This window comes from Triturus cristatus, chromosome 11 (assembly GCF_964204655.1).
Source record: "Triturus cristatus chromosome 11, aTriCri1.1, whole genome shotgun sequence".
In the NCBI taxonomy this organism is placed as follows: Eukaryota; Metazoa; Chordata; class Amphibia; order Caudata; family Salamandridae; genus Triturus; species Triturus cristatus.
The window spans coordinates 1,111,013,189-1,111,027,385 of NC_140594.1; the positions used below are offsets into that span (position 1 = coordinate 1,111,013,189).

At 46.3% G+C, this 14,197-nt stretch overlaps 1 protein-coding gene across 3 annotated transcripts in view; it reads left to right on the plus strand.

The window, feature by feature from the left end:
- The first annotated feature begins 10,260 nt into the window (after positions 1 to 10,260).
- LOC146786105 (uncharacterized) overlaps positions 10,261 to 14,197 on the plus strand; it is a 52,057-nt gene continuing 48,120 nt past the window's right edge. Inside the window, exon 1 of one of the 3 annotated variants that reach the window (XM_085635602.1) lies at positions 10,261 to 10,325. The gene's annotated coding sequence lies outside the window, so the exon portion shown is untranslated. Of the gene's footprint in view, positions 11,681 to 14,197 lie in introns of all 3 variants that reach the window. The other 2 variants (XM_085635601.1, XM_085635600.1) reach the window with 2 other exon arrangements.

Below are 14,197 nucleotides of genomic sequence, written 5' to 3' on the forward strand. Positions count from 1 at the left end.
CGAGACCTTATCTTGGCTTTGTCAATGATGCGCTTGGGATAGGCTCTTTCTTGCAGTTTTTTCGCCAATGACTTAGCTTCGACCTTGTAGTCATTCAGATTTTTGCAGTTTCTACGAATACGTAGAAACTGACCGACAGGAAGGTTTTCCCGTAGGGAGCGTGGATGTGCGTTTTCAAAATGCAGAAGACTGTTTTTATCAGTTGGTTTTGTGTATAGAGAGCTGGAAAGTCCTCCATCTTTTGCTCTAATTTTGACATCAAGGAAGGAGACTTCATTATGATGGTATGTCATGGTCTCAATGTCTAAGATGCTTGGGTGGCTCACACTGGCATGTATGGCTAGGGGCTGGTATGTGGTGGCTGCTGCCCCTCTTTAAGAGACGACACTGGAACTGCTGAGGTACATGCACCCGACTCCCGGGCAGGTTGCAGTTGGTACATTTCTTGACTGTGGGGCTGTCTAGCTGTCTAGGCCAGACACGGATCAGTGACTCGCATGTGTTTATATACTTCTGTGTGTAATGTATCCTGCCGCACCATGTATTCTTTATTCATTATACCTTTTGAAAAAAGCAATAAAAACAGATTTGCAAAAAAAAAAAATGATGGTATGTCATGGTGAATTTTAAATGGGAATCAAGTTGGTTCAGCCACCCGTAAAAGTTGGCAAGTGTCTCAGCATCTCCCTTCCATATCAACAGGACATCATCGATGTAACGCCACCACTTATAGATGTTATTAGAGTAGAGGTTAGTTGACCAGATATGTTGTTCTTCTATCTGGTCAACATACAGACACGCTATGCTAGGAGAAAAGGTGCTGCCCATCGAAGTGCCATGGACTTGAAGATAGAGCTGATCTTCAAAACGGAAAAAGTTTTCAGTTAGTGCTATGCGCATTAGTGTAATGATCCAATTGATTGGAGCATCCCAGGTCCATTGTTCTTGTTTTAGCCGGTTTTCAATCATCTCAACGCTTTCCTCTTGTGGAATGCTTGTGTATAGTGCTTCTAAATCTAAGCATACCAATAGATTGTTCGTAGGGTCATATGTAATTTCTGATATTAAATTTAATAGATGTTTTGTATCTTGTACATATGACTTGATACATTTGACCAAAGGGCGGAGAAACCAGTCCGTATATTGGGAGAGGGGCTCCAACTGGGACCCTACACCAGACACAATAGTTATTCCGGGTGGTGGTGTTTTGTCTTTATGTATCTTTGGTATTGTATAGAATACTGGAATTCGTGGGTCATCAGGGTTCAGAAATTCGTGTTCTTTTTAGTTAATCCAACCGCGGTTCAGAGCCTCTGCGGTGATAGTACTGATCGTTTTTCTCAAACGTACTGTGGGATCTTTGCTAATCTTCCTGTAGAATTTGGTGCCTGTCAGAAGATTCATACATGATGTCCTATAAGCAGTAATATTCTGAATCACAGTTGCTCCGCCTTTATCCGCGGGTTTTATGATGATGTCGTTTTTCATACTTAAGGTCTTCAATGCACTTCTTTCTTTTGTGCTGAGGTTATCGTAAGTGTCATGTTTGGATGATAGTTCATCAATGTCTTTCGTGACACTTTTCTCAAAGGCAATCACTTCTGGAGGCATGAGTGATGTTGGAGGAAAAAAGTTTGATTTTGGACGCAATGTTGTATGGGAATTATCAATCGCTGGTGTTTCTTTTCCCATAAAGAATGTTTTGACACGTATTTTTCTGAAGAATTCGCTTAATTCACAACGTAATTGTAACTTATCCAAATACGTTGTGGGAACGAAGCCCAGGCCTTTATTCAATACTGCTATTTCTTCTGGATTTAACGTGTAGTCTGAAAGATTTACGAGTCCTTGCTGTTGTTCGCTCCCCCTTGTGGTACCTTTTGTCATGCTCCGTGTGTTCATTGGAGTGTTGTTATCCTCCCATTGGACCTGTTTGTATTGGTTCTCCTGCCTCGCCTTCCTCCTCATCCGCCCTGTCCTAAAAAACTGTTTGAATTGTAATTTGGTTGAAAGAAGGGCGCAGAATTATATGGAGGGGGCCCATGAAATTGTGGAGGTCCATGAAACTGTACTGGGTCAAATGGACTTGGCCACGGGTACATGGGAGGTGGTTGGAGCCCTTGATTAAAATTGCCTCTACTTGGTCTTCTCTGTTTTCCTTTCAGCTTTTTGTGGAACCATCACTTGACCAATCTTCAGGCTCAGACTCAGAATTACTTGAGTCTCCTTGATAAGAAGAGCCGGATTCAGTATTCTCCTGACCTTTATAATCGTTTCGTATATACAGATATACTTTTTCATGGGCAAATTTTTTAAGGTCTTTCTGTAATTTATTCACCTTACTCTGCATCAAGAAGTCTTTGTGCTCTGCAATTTCTTTATTGACCTCCTCTAATTTCTTTTTATATAGGGTGACCTTAATTTCAGTCATTAGAGCATCTTCGCTCGTTTTAATTTTAACTAAAATTGCTTCAGACAGGCGTTTTGCAGTGTTTATTATAAGGATTAACCAGTCGCGTATACACCGCCACGCGATTAGAGACCACTCTTTTTTGAACAGCGGGTCATCTAAAAATATTCTGGGAGCATTAGTTACCATAAGACCCCTTGGTGCAGCGTTACCACGTAAATATTCCGTGAGAATAGCTCCATGCAGGAGAATTTTCATCTGGGTGCGTTTAAGTTCTTTAAGTTCATCCCAATTCTGGGCTTGGTTCAGACTCCGACTTATATTAGTGTCAGGAAATAATGATGGGCCGGCTAAAATTGCTGATGCTATTTCATCTGTATACCCTATCCCTAGGGTTTCTATGGATGTGGAAGGACCTGGTATATATTCATGGTGACTTAAAAAAGCGATTCTTTTGAAGGCGGATAGAGAGTGAAAAGGGAACGCTAGACAGGGGAACTTCACAGAGGTTCTCTCTTTCCCTCGCTTTCTTACAATTAATACCTTGGTAAGAATAATAGTGAAGTACTGTTAAGTGTATAACATTTTCTGTTACTTCAGGTGCCACTTGGTACCAGAGTCTCAGCCCAGCCAGGCTGCTGTGTTTCCGTTAACTTTTAAAATGTAGTGAAAAGGCTGGGCCTTTCTGAGAGATGGCCACAGGGTCTTTCCCATTCATTAGTGCTGCACAGACATGCAAGAAGGTTCACTCCCCGGAGTCACTATTATATAACGGAGGCAGGCGGTTCATGGGAATCCCCGGCAGCGATTTTATGAGTATTTGCTCCTCGTTCTCGGGCGTGTATCACGTGGATCGGAGCAATAGACAATCCCAGAATAATAGGGTCTTTAGTAACTCAGAGGAAAGTGTTTGAACTGCAGTGTCCTTGGCTGGCCATGGCGATGGAAGTTGTTTGCCTTCTTAAAGTGTCTTGCAAATATTATTGCAAAATTGATACTCTTATGCAGTCCTTCAGCTTAACCACTTTTAGACATCCACAAGGGCAGAAAAAGGAAACATCTTGGACGATAAGGCTTAACAAGTCCAAGGCTTTTATAGACTTCAAAGTAATCACCATAAACCTTGCTAATAGCCATTTTTAAGCGTGTTGAAGCTTTGGCTTGATAGTACTTCCATTATTCTTGGCAAGCATCGCGTTTAATCTAGAAGAGGAGGCTAGGGGTTTGGTATGTGCTTGTGTGCGGTTGGTACTGTGATTGGTCGAACGTACAAGGAATGCCCCCATCACCCGTCAGGAATGGAGTTTGGCTTTCTCACATTCTAACAAGTCATCTGTTGTTTTCACAGAAGGCCCACGGAGTTCAGTGTGTGCAGAGAACACTTTGAGACCTTCCTTTGTTGTGACAGCTCTTTGCTGTGTACCAATGCTGCGGCTGAGGCAGCTCACCCTCTTTTCAAAGCAGGACTTTGAGTCTTGCCCCCCTTGCCCCATTACAGAGAGGTAATCGTCACCAGCAGATGCCAATGCCAGCATCATAAAGGAATTAAAACAAATGCATAGTGTTTGCTTTTTTTCTATCTGCAAACATATATGAAAATAAGTCAACATCAATGTGTGTTTTGTGTAGAAAGCAGAGTGTAATAAACTCAGTAACTGCAGCTTGTAGTAGTATTGCTAGCGTGCTCTTTGTACGCGGGTATCAATGTTTCTGGGGCGGGCATTCCTTTTAACAAACCAGTGCATTCTGCTTATCGTAGTCTCTCTTTGCTTCATTTGAACAAACACACCTGATAACTATTTCTAAAGGGAAAGTCAGGCCTGAAAGCACATTGATTCGTGTATAACATACTCCCCGAGCTGCAGGCGAAATGTTGCTTTTTTTCTTCCTCAACTGATTTTGACGTTTAGATTATATTTGGCCAAACAGTTTGTTTTGTGCTGCTAGGCTGTATTCTCTAGTCAGTGAAACCCTTTTCTCAAATGCTAAAGAGGCCGATCTGGAGGCAGCGGCACTCGCCTGAGCACCACAGTGATGTTTAGGGGTATATTTCCAAGAAGCTAGCGCTGCCGCAGCGTAATGTTTTGGGACACAGAGGCGGTGTAATCATTGCTCCATACTGCTCCAATGTGTACAAACTGATTTATTGATTGAAATGCATCAGCTCGTAGAGGCCTGCGTCACATTATACCTGCGCCAGGTATAATGTATGCAGGGTAGGCGTTCCCACGTTAGAAGCCACTTAGAACTGACGCTGTGAAATTTACAACTCTTCACTGCGTCACTCTAAGATTTGACTGCTTCAAAATCCCTATGCCTTCTCAAACCAGGCAAAAGGATTGACGCAGGACTTTTAACATGAGACTCGTCTCTGTTCTGACGCATTGCTGGAGTTGTCTCAGTCTTATGACGAACTCCAGCAAAGCCTCACTTTAGCACCAAAGTATGCATCAGAATTTCTGACGCACCGTGAATCCTTGCACCATGGAGCACTGTATTGTAAATACAGCGCACCCATGGCATCGTTAGGGAATTTGCAGCAGGCACAAGAAATCTGACGCATCGATGCCAATGCATCAGTTCTTTTAAATATGCCCCATAGTGTTTCAAATGATACACTTAGATTCAGTTTCCTTTCAGAAAAACGTAACCACTCTTTAATTGGCTTTTGGTTCAGTCATTTAATAATCTAATTTCATGTGTTGCATGTTTCATGATTTCAGATTCCATTATTAGATAGCACATTGATGAGTGATCTCGGTCGTCATTCAGAGCCCCTGTGCGTTTCGACCAGCAACTCTTCATCAGGAAGTCTATTTAAAGCAGCAGTGCTACTGTGTTATCTTCTCTAGATGATTTATGACAAATTCATGAATTATAGCCCAAGCACTGTACTTCGTTTTGCTATGTATGCGGCCAGATATGGGGGGGTGGGGATGCGCGCCGCCGAGTCACGTGCCTTTGCTGACCAGTCGTAAATTCTCACTGATCACACTTCAAATATGATTGCCTAATATTGCCTATTGACCTCAAACACTTCATTTGCATGTGTGACTGGCCGCCTTGTCGCCACCAGAGCCAAACAAGCATTTGCAATGCAATAGGTCTCGCATTTATGCGAGTTTGAGCTATTGACTTTGCATATAACAATGCCTTTTATTTCTGTTTTTTGTAAATAAAAGGCATTGTCATTTACAATGCCATTTGCTTAAACTCGGGTAACTGCAAGAACTATTGCATTGCAAATGCTTGTTTTTTTTTATTGCAGGTTAGAAGAAAACAGGTTTTTGATACTTTAAATCATAATTTAAGCACTACACAGCAATGTTAACTTAGGAAGAAAACCTACGCAGCATAAAGTCACTTAACGACGACTTACGGGACCATTCCCCAGGCCTTGAGGTGAGTATGGGGCAAGGTCCCAGGAAATACCAGCATGCCACCTTGGGAGGCACTGGGGCGTCTGAGTGCAGAGGTGTGTTTTTCGGCATCGGGTGACTTTGATACTCTAAATCGGAATCACTTTGTGGTAATGTTAACCTCTGGGGGAAAAACATGTATTACATTTGTGCACTCAACACCGACTTACGGGACCAATCTTCTGGACATAAGGCGAGTATGGGGCAAGGTCCAAGGCAGCACCAACAGTTCACTTCGGGCAGCACTCGGGTGGCCAGGTGCAGAGGTGCCTTACAGTGCTGAGTCCCTGATTCAAGTCTATAGAGATCGGTCTGTCGGAGAAGAGGCTGCAGGCTCGGACTGGGGGACCAGTCGGGCTGAACGAACAAGGGGGCTCAACTCTTGAGATGCACAGGGACGTGGGGACGCCTGTGGTCCTCTTCTCCAGGGGCGACAGGTGCAGAGATGTCTTTAGGCATCACATTTTCGTCAACAGGAGCACTTGCAGTAGAGGAGGCCTGATAAGAGAGGCTGAAGGCGGCGTCGGGAAGTCCACAGTGAGCAAGTCCAAAGTGGGTTTTGTCTCTGGAGAGCCAGGGGACCACGCTGGCACTGCTAGCTCACTTCTGCTCCAGCTAGGAAGCGCGGTGTAGTATTGCTTTGCGGAGCCTGGTTTTTGCGGCTGCGGAGTCTCAGTCTTCTTTGGAGTGCCTACAGGATGCAGGCACACAGGAGTTCCTGAGTCTTTGAAAAAGTCCTGGCAGTCCTCCCAGGCTTTGGAGGATCAGCAGCTTGCAGGACGAGATGACTTTGGCGCAATTGTCGAGAACATGCGAACATGCTGGCAGGACTGGTGCACAGTCAGTTGCTTCTTCTGCAGTTCTTGCTTTTGTGGCTCTTTGGCCCTTTTTCAATTGGTGGGCAGGATCTAATTCTCTGGTGCCAGGGGTTCTCTTAAATACTGTATATTGGGGAGTGCAGGATAGTAGCCAATGGACTATTCATCCTTGGTGTCACTACGCCCCCTATAGGACCACTTCCGGGGGAAGGTGGTCATAACCCTGTCCCAGAATGCCTAATTTTGCCATCACCAAGAAAGCTACCTTTGAAAAGTCTCCTTCACTTCACGTAGGCCACCTTAAGGGGTGGCAGTAGCCTCAGGGTCGGACACACTTATCTGACTAGCTAATTCTCCTGCCTGTCCAGGTGCCAAGTGGCTCTGGACAAAGGGGGTTCTTCTCTGGGGAAAGAAACCAGATTTGCATACCAAAAGGTGGTAGGGCCTTTGAAGTTCCCCTGCCTTGGAATGCTAATCTGCAGGTCATCCTGTGGGAGAAGGTGTACATACCCTGTGCCCGAGCAGGCTTGGTTTATGGCCCCCGGAGGGCAAAGGACCTCACCCTTGGGGGTCAGATACTCATCTCTGGTGGCAGGCTGGTTAGAACCAGTCAGTCAGCAAATCAGTGGCTGGTAGGTTTTCAGGTGGCACCTTTAAGGTGCCCTCTGTGTGCATGTATTACTAAATCCGACATTGGCATCAGTGCGGGTTTATTACAAGATGTTTGATACCAAACATTCCTATTTTCAGTGAAGCCATCTCGTAGATGGGAAACTCATTTTCACCAGTGTCCAGCACATTCTTTCAAAATGGCTTCCCTGGTCACTTATACTGGCAGCAATGGTACTCACCAGCACTGGGGCATATCTTCTCAAGCAGTTTTGACCTCACATGTAGCACAGGGCACTCTGCCTTAGAGCCGTAAGGCCTCGGGTAGGGGTGACTTACTTATACTGCATGCAGTGTCGGTGGGCATGGCACACAGGTTTTCACTTTTGTCTGCACTAACACAAACAGTCTGCAGGGGCAATTTCCATGAGCTCGGTGCAGGGGCCCTTGGCGGGCACAATTCATGCTGCTTCCCTTGGGGACCCTCTTTAGTACCTCGGCCCTAGGTACCAGGGGTACCATTTACTAGGGACTTTCAGAGAGTACCAAAGGCATTACCAATTGGGACAAATGTACACTTTTTTGTAGTGAAAATGTTTTATTGAAAGAAAATAGGCATATTAACAATCAAAGCACAGCATGCATTGCATAGATGAACCATAGGCAGTATGGTTCGGGAAAAACATCAAAAGCTCATGGTACAGTATCATATAGGTGTCCTCTGGAGTCACATATTAGTTAATATCAGCGGCATTGTCCTCCAATCTCCCAGGCGGCTCACATATATCCCCCCGAAAGAATTCCAAGGCCCCCAAATGTGTGACCATTTCTGCGGACACCCCCCTTGAAACGTAAATGGGGACTACCGCCACCATACACCAGTCCATATCCCTGGCCAAGTCTGCAATGCTAGCGGGATTTGGGGCTCTCCACATAAATTGTACACTTTTAGGAAAGAGATCTGACACTGGGAACCTGTTTAGCAGGAACCCTGTGCACTTCCAGTCGAAATCACATCATATATCCAGTAAAACGTGAGGGGTGACCATGTCAAAATGGGCACCATCCTACAACTACAAATGGCTTTAAAGCCAGGCATACTTCGTTAATTCACCCAGCCAGTAATGAAGCTGTGGTATGCTTCAACAGAGTGATTATGGGCGGTGTACAAATTGCCATTGGTACTGGTGGGAGTGGGCAAGGGTAACTCAACAAATTGGTGTGGGCTTACAGAATACTTCCCACGCTTACTGGTTACAGTCCTTTCAAAGTACTTAGAGGTAGAGAGCCATTTACTAAGGATAATACTGCTTGGTTGTCAGGTGATCAGAAGGAGTGGTCATCAGTGGTGGGAAGGAACAACAATGAAAAAGCGAAGTGGTTCTACAAGGAATATTATGATTATTAACATGGTGTGAGTAATGTTGATCTGGATTTGGGTTATTGGGTCCATGTTGAAAAATCTGTTAAGGCCATGAAGGGAATGAGTATGTTCAGTAAACCACTCAAACGTTTTCCTAATGCTGCAAAGGTGAGTGATGATAGAGTGTGGTACTTTAGCAAGCTGGCTAAGTGCAGTAAAATTCTCTTGTGGAAGGAAGTGGGAGGAACCTCTGGTTCCTTAAGTAATTCTATGGTGTGGGATGATATTGATTGCATGGACAAAGTAGCAGTGATAAATGAGGGTGTACCAGATGTACCTAGTTTGGATGTGGCACCGGAGGATTCCAATCACAATTCTGTTCTACCCATGAGAGTTACTAGCAGTGGCAGGATGGTAGTACAACTAGAGAAAATGAAGGACTGCGTTATAGATTGTGTGGTCTCTGTAATTTGTTATATAATGCACACTACTGTATTTTGTTTTGCCTATATTAAATCATGTTTTCTTTCAAAGACATTGTTAGGATTTTATATGTATTTTGAACAGTTGGGAGCTTGAAATCAGAGCAGGAGGACTCTCAAGACATGGGCTCTTGCGCTTGGAGACTAAAGTACCTCTTACACGTCTCACCTATTGTGTCTTTTCTCCTTACAACACCTGTCACAAAAGTCTGCACAGAATCACATTGCAACTGGAATACGTGGTCATTGCTCTATACATTCTGCAGAGAGGCCAAGGATTGGCTGGCCATGTTTTATGAACACCTTTTTGACCCACTGAGAGGCACAGTAAGAAACTCACTGTCCTTAGCCTCAACTCTCGAGTTTTCCAATTGTGGAGCGTTATACACGCCTGGAGGCGACTATGTTCAAAGGAAGCACTATACCAGAGTAATATGCTACACTGAAAGAGAATACAGAAACACAGCATTTTAGAAATAGCTAACACTTAGAGAATTCAAGATTAAGTAAAACATGAGAAAAGCCAACAAGAATTAAATGGCTAACTTAATGTTATACATTCGTTGTTCAAAAATCGATCCGCGGTTCTTGTAATGTGAGTTTTATTTGTTTTAATTCTAATGCAATGTTTACTGTTTGTTCTCAAGTTGTGCTTTACCTGCACGAGCCTTGCATTCTAGGTTATGTTCCACATTCCTTTCTGGAATGGCGGAGGCAGCTGGACTCTGGCCACTGTTCTGGCCGGTCACCGCCTCCGCTGTTGGGGACATGTATGAAGATTAAAGTTCCTTTAGTACTTACCTCGTCAAATCCGTCATCACCACAGCGTTTTCTCTCACAAAAGGTAAGACTCAAGTACCTCAACTCTTGGAGCGCGGCATCGAGCAGGCCGTTAAACCACCGCCGTAGAACCTTGCAGAGCACAACGTTCTAAGACATACCAATGTGCCGTAACAAAACGGGGGGAAGGGGACGATGCAGGAAACGGGTATAAACAAATCAAGAAGTAAAATAATGAATGCGACAGCCTCCCCTATTCTGCTAAGGCGGGATTTTTCTCTTCCCTCCGGTCTATTGAACGTTGGTCTGCCCCTCTCCCCCTGTTATCTCGGTGGAGTGTTCCGCCCCTTTTGTGCACGCGCAGGGCAGGCAGTCAGGGCGAGGAAAGAGCTCAGAGGCAGCAGAAGCTCGCGACGCAGAGCCAGAAAAGGAGGAAGAGGAAGGGTAGGCCGGGAGGGAGCGGGTCCACGAGGTATCACGGGGCTGAGGGAGGAGACTCTGACACTGAACCGGCCCCAGAGAAGCGCGGGGTGGAGCCCGAGGGAGGACCAGGGAGCGCAGACATGTCCGAGTCATGTTTGGGAAGTGATACTTAGGGAGGGGAACTCCAGCATAAAGAGGTGGGAGACACTCTGGGGCTTCAGACAGCTGCAGAGGGTCACAGAAGCAGAGGGTGTACACAGAGACAGGAGGCTTTCCTTAGCAGGCACAAAGGGTGCACTGAGGCAGGAAGCAAGCAGCAGTGTTAGAGATGAACATAGCAGTGGTACCCCCAGAGAAGGGCCGCCCCAATCGAATAGTGAGTTCCAATAAGGCGGTGCTGGTTTACATACACTCGCCATCCCCTTTCCTCCTGCCCGGGGTGCTGCAAAAGGCATTTGAAGTGGCCAAATTCTGGCCTAGAGAGGTGAGAACCCTTCCTGCGCCTGGGGGCAACCCGCCCTCCTGGTTGGCGCCAGTCCCTTATCTTGGGGCACACTGACCCTTCCTCTTATGTGTGAGGTGTCCTCCCCAGTGCACCCCTGCTAGTACCATATCGGCCACACTCACCAGCCCTCCCGCAGCAACATACAGGTAACATAAATAAGCAGACATATTCTGGGCAACTATCCCTGGCCAGGCTTTGCTCCGCTATTTCTTTGTGACTTCCTCCTCTGCCGGGCTTGGCTCCGCTGCATGGTGTGGTCGGACTACATCCCCCAGCAATCCCGCTTCTCCCGAGGACGCCGCTGACGCAACTTCCAGGCGCCAGGAGGCGCATAAAGGCCTGTGTGGGGCCGAGGCCCTTGTGCAACATATCCTGGGCAACTATCCCTGGCCGGGCTTTGCTCCGCTATTTCTTTGTAACTTCCTCCTCAGCCGGGCTTGGCTCCGCTGCATGGTGTGGTCGGACTACATCCCCCAGCAATCCCGCTTCTCCCGAGGACGCCGCTGACGCAACTTCCAGGCGCCAGGAGGCACATAAAGGCCTGTGTGGGGCCGAGGCCCTTGTGCAACATATTCTGGGCAACTATCCCTGGCCGGGCTTTGCTCCGCTATTTCTTTGTGACTTCCTCCTCAGCCGGGCTTGGCTCCGCTGCATGGTGTGGTCGGACTACATCCCCCAGCAATCCCGCTTCTCCCGAGGACGCCGCTGATGCAACTTCCAGGCGCCAGGAGGCGCATAAAGGCCTGTGTGGAACCTCGTCCCGTGGGACGCGCCAGGAGAAGCCCGCGACAAGGGCGGGCCGTCTTAGGCCGAAGGAGGCCGGGCTGGGCAACTTCTCTTGGCTGTCTGAGCGTGGACAATTGAAGGTCTTGTATGTGGTCTGCTTGTGTTTTAAGCAGGGTGATTTTATAACTCCCCTTATTTTCTTGTGGCCAACTGTGTTGGTTAAATTGGTATGATAACTGAGGGACGCTACAGTGTTTCATTGTTTTTGTTTTGAGGGTTTGTTATTAGTCTTTATTTTGTTCTAATAGGCTTAAGACAATGGGTAAAACTAAGCCAGTGATTAGTCGCCCCTGCACTAGACAAAAAGTGGTTTCTAATACCCCTCTCCCAAGCCTTACCGCTATTGACAAAATGTTGCAAAAAACTATAGGGGTGGTGGCAACTGCAATTGAGAATACAGAGCGACGTCTTTTTCTTACCCCAAGTCTACTTTCCCCTCCATTACTTGGGAATGTTTCCACTCCTTTAGATAACAATCAGGTTTAGTTGCTTGTACCCTTATTTGCAGAGATTCCCTGTGCTCAAGCTAACTTGGCGGCCAGCCCTGCGGCCACTTTACTGAATAACACACTACCACCCCAGGTCCCACAAGTAACATCTAGGATTCAAAAACCTCGCGGCAAAAATAAGAAGGTAAAGCCATCTACTAAACCTCCTATAAACAACCCTGCACCTAGAATATCTCCAAACCCAGGTTTAACGCAACTGTCTGCCTCTCCAGCACCTCCGGTATGGGCTACCCATGTATTAATTGATTTGCAAACTCAATTGGAACAACTCATCACTTCCCAATTTAAAAGCTTGATGAGCAAAATCGATAGAGTTGTATCCTTAATTAATAGTAAATCATCTGGGCATTCATTTGCCCCTTCTGGGAGTGGGATTACTCTAATGGTTCCTGCGACTTCTATGCCCAGTCATTAAGGCACTTGTCCTACTGCATGTGTATCTGGTCCTAATGATATCGGGGCACGGGTACCAACTATTACGAACGCACTTCTTCCCACTATAAGTCCTAATGTACCTGACTTCCCCTCACTTTCCAGGCCATCTGTGTCCGTATCTAGCGTACCTCCACCTCCCTCTACTTTTTCTACTTTAGCACCTGGTAAGAGGAGAGTGGTCAGTGCTTTGATATCCCATTCTATAGATGGGAATGACCATAGTACTGGGCAACTACCACCATCACTTTTCCCACAGCTGCCTCCGGAGGCTTCGCCATATGTGGTGGTTCTCTCAGGCGTCCCCCCATTGTCTGTTGCTCGCCATGAATCTTTCCCCGAGCTGAAGAACAAGGTTACCCATTGGTTGAATACTTTTAGATCTCTACCAAGAGGGGGTTATGGGAAAATTTTGTTTGTGCGAAGGGTAAGTTGGTTGGGGGTGAACCAAAAAGATAAGGGAGGGGATTGCATTATTATCAATTTCAGGGATCCTAGATTGGCTAATTTTATTCTTGAATGGCCAGGCTCGCCTTCCCAGAGCTTGATTCTACCTCTGGGTTATTTTTATCAACGGCCGGCCGGCTTGGCAAGGTCTGCCTTAAGGAATTCCTATTTTGTCCGGCAAACTGCTGCCTACAATGTTCCAGTTGCCAACTCCTTTGGCTTTTTGGTCAGCGCGGCTTGACTAGTCCCTTGTGCGGGGGTTACAGGTTTATCATATGGTAGGGCCAACCCCTCCAAGTTGGAGGAGGAGAGTGCAGAGGTTGGTCTTCCTACCGCTTGCTATCTCAATACACCTGCGATTTCCCTTGGCTCTAGTATTGGTATTCCTGTCGATGATGTAGATTTGACCTCGGTACCCTACCGAGGCCATCCTTTAGGCCTTGAGATTGAACCCCGCAGCTCTCTCGGGGATGTCAACTCTGGCTCTTTAATTGGGTCATGGAATGTAGCAGGGTTGGGTACCAAGCTCTCCAATCCGGACTGGGAGGCACTGGTAGATGATTATGACCTATGTCTCTTCCAAGAGACTTGGATGACGACTTCTCCGGCTAGGGCTGGTTTTGCCTCAAATAGTGTCCCGGCGGTGCAGGGACCCAGGGGGCCACCCTGGGGGGGGTCAATGTATTTGGGTGGCTACCCACCTGGGGTGTACAGTTAGAGTCATCGACTCCCACTCATTAGATATTCTTTGTATTATTTTGAAGTTTGGGGACGGTACCTCGATACTGGTAATTAATATCTATTTACGCCCCACTCCACTACGACTGGGACTCACCATTCTTAATGCCCTCAATGACCTTCTGACTCTGTTTTCCACACTTACCTATAAGATTATCGGGGGTGATTTTAATTGCCACTTTGAACCCCTGACTGGCATCCCCTCTATTACCTCTGAGGAGGATTTAACCTGGAATATCCAGGACTGTCTTATGTATTCTGCTCCGCGTCTTACACCTTTGGCTATTGAGATCAACAAGCTCTTAGTAATTCACTCTCTTCGAGCTTGTAATTGCAGACTTGCTCCAGATGCCCCGGGGAAGTATACTTACAACAGACTGGGTAAAAGCTCAACCATTGATTACATCTTGGTAAACGTGGAGTTTTGGTCCCATCTTAAGTCTTTTACCATAGTGGTTAGGGCTGATAGCGATCAC